General features: G+C 40.4%; 1 protein-coding gene across 1 annotated transcript in view; it reads left to right on the forward strand.

The window, feature by feature from the left end:
- The window catches only part of RTN1 (reticulon 1), a 183500-nt gene that overhangs the window by 154253 nt on the left and 22943 nt on the right, over positions 1-6304 (forward strand). The gene's annotated exons all lie outside the window — the stretch shown is intronic.

Consider the following 6304-nt stretch of genomic DNA (forward strand, 5'->3'; position numbering starts at 1 on the left):
GAACAGTGTGTAGCATACAACAGGAACTCAGAAGTATTTACTGAATAATGTGTCAGTGAAAGTGCGAGTGATTCTAATCAGAAAAATACCAGTGCTACAGGAGACAGACGTGATACATCCACTCTGGGCGTGGGAGCCTTCCACATTCATCTTGTTCTGGAACAAAATTACAAAACTTGACCATTTTGTTTTTCCTTAGACTAGAATGCGTAATGCACGGTTTCATCATGAAAACCAAAGAAATCACTTCCTTTCCTGGCAGGCACCTAAACCAAATTCTAAGTTGGCTGCGTACAAAGCCCGTCTGTTCTCTCCCAGTTTAAAGACAGTGGCAGTTCCTGCCTGCTTTTAGCAAGCTTTATTTTGCTTTCTGTTTCCCTTCACTGCTTAAGAGTAATTTGCATATCTTTCCCACCCATTTTATCATTTTGATCTTGATGAAAGCTTTCACTTAATACTGGGGGCAGGGGTGGTGGAGGGGATGGAGGCACTTGTGCAAAGAAAGCAACACTTGACAGTAACTATGGGCAATAAAATCTTTTTGTTTCATGGAAACAAACACCAAATTCTGTAACTCATTTGTGTACTATGAAAGAGTAAAGGGCAGTGAGAGGCTTCACCAGAGACAGAGCGGGGAGCAGAACAGGCAGCTCAGTGAAGTACACTGCTGAGGGGAGCAGCAGGGAAACAGGAGAGGTCTGCCGCGCCATGTGGATCACTTCCAGGGTGGGAATTGAACTCGTGCTGAAGTGACTTTAGCTTCTCAGTGCTGTGCTTTAACCCGCTGCGCCACCAAGGAGGGCCCGTGAAACGTTTTTGTCTATTTACAGATATTAAACTGAAAATAAGTGATAGGATTAGAATAGAGCAAAAGCAAAAATCAGAACAGAGTTGGGGGAAACTCATCTCAACAGTTTCAGTAATTGTATCTGATAGACTTCAGTATTTTTTCATGGCAAAAACTGTCTCTGAAACTAGGAATAGTAGGAATTTGCCTTAATCTGATGAACAGCTAAAAAATTCACAGCTAACATCATACTTAAGGGTGAATTTTTAAGCACACTTTACCCCTGAATTCAAGAGTAAGAAAAAGAGTATTTATTCCCTGTTTTGGGCAATGGTATACTAGAGGGTCACACTGTTGCCATAAGTCAAAAAAAATAAATCAAAGCATAAAGATTGGAAGGGAAGAAATAAAGTCATCTAAGTTCAGAGAGGAAATGATTATGTTCATAGAAATTTCAAAGGAATCTACAAACTATTAGAATTAATAATTGAATAATAAGATCATCATTCAGTTTAAACAAAGAATATATATTAATGTTGTAATACGTGTGATACATTTTATACATAAAATACTTATGTACACTAAACAAAAATCTATTAATATGTTACAGCTTTTTCTATTTCTACTTTCAATTACCAATGTCAGTATGTTTTAGGATTTTCTCTTGTAAAGATCCTTGATTTTTTTAATCCAATCTGAGAGTTTTCATCTTCTTATTTGGCATTATTTTAATATATTTAGATGCATTTCTAATACCTTATTTGGGCTTCCTATTTGCTTTTCATTTTCCCCTTTACTGACTTCTGATTGATTTATCAACTACCTGGTATAAGCATTTTATTTACTTAGACGTTACATGTTCTGATTTCTTTTAGTAGTCTCTCTTAAAAGTTTAAGACAAAAATCTATTTTTCATAGTCTAAAATTAATATCTCAACCTTCCTCCTGAACCATAGAATGCATTTACTCTTATCACCCCTTCCTGCTTGATGATCTGCTTTTGTTTACCATTAGTTTCACCTTTCTTTTCCAACCCACCCCTTCAAATAGTCAATTTTATACTCTGTCTTCTTACATGCATTTCTTTTCTCCCTTCAAAGTTCAGTTTTCTTCTTCCTCAGGTACCTTCTTTGATAGATTTTTCTGCTAGGTCGGCAGTCACTAAATTCTCTCATTTCTTACATAGTTGAAAGTGTTTTTTTATTAATCTTGTTGGATATAAAATTCTAGGTGATAGTTTTTTTCTCCCCTCACTCTTTTGAGGACATTATTCTGTCACCATCTGGCTTCTTTTAGTGTAGATCCAACAGTTTATTGGAGGTAATCTGTATTTTCTGTATGTCCTGCATTTACAATTTTCTCCTTGTCTTAAATGCTTTGTACTATCACTATGATGTAGGTCAGGGCACTGACAATTTTTCTTATTTGTCTTGCTCAGAGCTAGAAATGTATGCCTTTTATAAATTTTTGAAAATTCTCAGTCAAATTTGCATAAGTTTTTCTATTTCTCCTATTCTCCTCCCTTTGAAACCTTGCAGCATTTCCCTCATTTATTGAGTATTGTGTGGGCTGGTCTTGACCTGGCCTCTGCACATGTCTGTAATTATATTTCCATATGTATCTGCCAGGAAAACCAAATCTGTTCAAGCTGATAATCCTGTTTCTTGCTCATAACACAAATTCATTACACCTGTTCTCTGAATCCTTTCCTGAACCTCCTCATCCCTAATCTACTCTTTCCTGTGCATCTACCCCTTCCTGCTCATATTTTTATCAGGTGATTCCACTGAGCTATTCCATAAGCACTGGGATTGCAGAGTGGTGAGAGGATTCACCAGAGACAGAGTGGGGGCCAGAACAGGCGGATCTACTGAAATACACTGCTGAGGGGAAACAACGAGTGAGACAGGAGAGGTCTGCTGTGCTATGTGGTTCAGCTCCCTGGATGGGGTTCAAACTCGTGCTGCAGTGGCTACAGACAGCTCAATAGTTCCAAGACTTATCCCTTGTATCACCAGGCAAGCCTTCCCTTTGTATTTGTAAAGACAGGCACTTAATATAGGCTTTATGAGTAGGCAGGAGAGCATGAATGAATGAATCAAGAAATGAAAGAAAACACTATCTACTTATAGGGATTTTGTAACTACTAAAAGTGTATCATATTGAGAAACACTTGGCAAATAACAAACGCTAATATGTTTTTTGAATCGAAGACAATTCATTTATTATTTTGTATTTTGTATTTTGTTATAGTGGGCTATGTACCAAATTGGCTGTTCCTTTAAATTGCCTTATTCCACATGGCATAGAGAAAAGTTCTTAGTGTTCTTTGATGATAATGAGGTATTTACTTGGTTCTATGCTTTTTCTTCCAGTTGATACACTCTCAGAGCAAGGGGTGGGGGAGAACAACCAAGGGGTTTTATGAAAATGCTTGATATAGTTTGCCAGCAATTATATTGTCTTGAAAACTTAGTGCATCTGTGAAAGTTCTTCTCCCATTTTTATTAACAGCTTTCTCCTTTTCTACTCTAATTTTGCCTTCTGATTTATGTCCTCGCTGACAGTCCTGATGAAACATCTTCCATCCCACCCCATTTTCTGTAGACTCCTTTCGTCTATTTATTCCCTTCAGTGCACTAGCTCACTCTTCATCTATTCCCCCATATACTAACATATAAACTACTTAAAGGTAGGAGCCCTGCTCCATACTTAGAACAGTGTGTAGCATACAACAGGAACTCAGAAGTATTTACTGAATAATGTGTCAGTGAAAGTGCGAGTGATTCTAATCAGAAAAATACCAGTGCTACAGGAGACAGACGTGATACATCCACTCTGGGCGTGGGAGCCTTCCACATTCATCTTGTTCTGGAACAAAATTACAAAACTTGACCATTTTGTTTTTCCTTAGACTAGAATGCGTAATGCACGGTTTCATCATGAAAACCAAAGAAATCACTTCCTTTCCTGGCAGGCACCTAAACCAAATTCTAAGTTGGCTGCGTACAAAGCCCGTCTGTTCTCTCCCAGTTTAAAGACAGTGGCAGTTCCTGCCTGCTTTTAGCAAGCTTTATTTTGCTTTCTGTTTCCCTTCACTGCTTAAGAGTAATTTGCATATCTTTCCCACCCATTTTATCATTTTGATCTTGATGAAAGCTTTCACTTAATACTGGGGGCAGGGGTGGTGGAGGGGATGGAGGCACTTGTGCAAAGAAAGCAACACTTGACAGTAACTATGGGCAATAAAATCTTTTTGTTTCATGGAAACAAACACCAAATTCTGTAACTCATTTGTGTACTATGAAAGAGTAAACCCTAGGTGATAAGTGACTTGGTAAAGGCCACACCACACAGGCAGGGCTGACATCCACAGACCTGATGTCTAGTCAAGTTCTTCATACTCTGCTGCCTGGTTTCCCTTTAGTAAATTCATTTACATTTCTCATATCACCTTTGCATGAGTCAGGAGAGCCCTAATTCTTATTCTACTGTTTGTCTTTGTGACTTCAGATACCTTACATCTTCCATTTGCAACTATCAAACTGCTATATTGACTTTTGGGGGTGCCATCAAGCTTCTCTCTTCAGACTTAGCATATCTGAAAGCATGTTCTTTCAGCTAAGCTGACATTTCAAGGTCAACAGGTGGCCTGTGAAAATGTGTGGCCCAAGAAGTTTGGGCCTCCCTTCTTTTTGAGGGAGAACTTGCCTCTCTCCCTGCTGCTGATATGCTGTACTCAGTTTGCTTCTCAGTGTTGAATGTCAGGTTAACTGCACACACTGACCAGTAAGCTGGTGGACACCGAACACTCACCATTAAAGATACCTGGGGGCACCCTCTGGATTCAGGGCTGATGGTTGGGTTAATCCTTGGGGTGGCAGTGCCTTCTAGTGGCCAAGACTTCAAAGGTTTCCAACTAAAAAGTAGCCAGCAGTTGGCAACCTGCTGAATCTTATCCCCACCTGTGTGCACTTGTCTAGTCTGACATCAAGCTGTGGAAATTTGGCGCTGATCAAGTCATCATCAAATATCAGGCTTCTTAGTATTTTGCTGTCAGAATTCCCAAACATCATGATGATGATAAAAAAAAAATGGGAATGTTATGCGGATAATAAAAAGTTACTAATGTCTCTAGAACAGTTCAGCTGGAGAAGTGCTTTGTAATAATGTGGTCCTGTTAGCCTCAGGAGAGAACTGACAGCCCCTCTTGTTGGTCTCCAGCTTTCTGGACATGCCAAATCCTTCTGAATTCATTCTTGACAAGTATCCACAGGGAGAATATATGATAAGGAAATGCAGACAGGCTTAGTTGGTTTCTCTGGAATTTTATTTAAAGAGAACACACATGATCCTCAAGACTATATTTGAATACATTTATCTTCATAAAGTGAAAGTTTATGTTTCTAAGCGTAACCTCGAGCATGCTGTCCTGGGGCCTTTACTGCTGCAGGATGTGCTGACGTAGATATGGGTCTGGGAAGGAATGTCTCTGGGGACACAGTGCAAGAATCAGGATAGTGGCTTCTCCTGAGGGACAGCAAGTCCTGTGTAGCAGATAGTCATGTCACAAGTGGAATAGGGATTGTTCCTCCACCTGTCTCCATGGCCCCAAGGTGCCTTCTGTCCCATGCTACACCTTAGCTCCACCAAGTCCCTCTACAAGGATTTTCTTTCCTAGACAATATCCAAATTTCCAGCCCTTTCTCTGTACTGTTTTTTACCTCTTCATCACAATGTATCAATCCCCTGTCCATCCTCTCAAGGCCTTTGTGTATAATCTGATAAAGTGGTTCATGCCAATGTTTTAGTAGCTCACTACCCATTGCTGTTCCTTCCACCAACACTGGCTTTGTTGCTGGAGATTCTTGAAGCCCCTGACAACTACTTGAAAACTAATTTTACCTCCCAAAGTCTGCACACTTCCAACCTCCCTCATTGTCCTACCTACACACCCAACCCCAAAGACCATGTGGTTGAGGCACAGTATTCTCTGCTTCCCTGAGTTCTGTGTGGACCCCCTTCTCCCTAGTCTTCTCGCCCCACTGGGCCACTACCTCCCTGTGCCAGGGCACAAGGGCTGTAACCCAGAGCCTACAGACAGGACATTCTGGTAGGCACTTATTCACACCACAGCAGAGGTGGAGAAGGGCAACAGGAAAAATACCCAAGTCTTGAGGATTTACCAAGAGTTTCCAGATAGCTGTGGAATATTCCAAGAGTAAGAGACTCTGACAAATGTTTGAAAGATGTCAGACAATTCAAGCATGATTCCAATGTAAAGAATTGGGGTGGAGAGAGGTGATTGAACTGGGGAGAACTGAGGGACATTATGCTGAAAACCTGACATTTGTAAAGTCATCAAGGATATCTTAACCAACAGGTTTCTTGGGTTTCTAAGAAATTTCTAGAATCTGTGTTCTGCCAGTCTGACTTCCAGAAACAGTCGAAGTCCTCCTGCTCCCTTCCCCACCTCAAAGCCTCAAAGGTTCCCTTCCCCCACCCCCCTCCCAAACC

Source organism: Condylura cristata, unplaced genomic scaffold (assembly GCF_000260355.1).
Source record: "Condylura cristata isolate star-nosed mole 26May11 unplaced genomic scaffold, ConCri1.0 scaffold00013, whole genome shotgun sequence".
Lineage (NCBI taxonomy): Eukaryota > Metazoa > Chordata > Mammalia > Eulipotyphla > Talpidae > Condylura > Condylura cristata.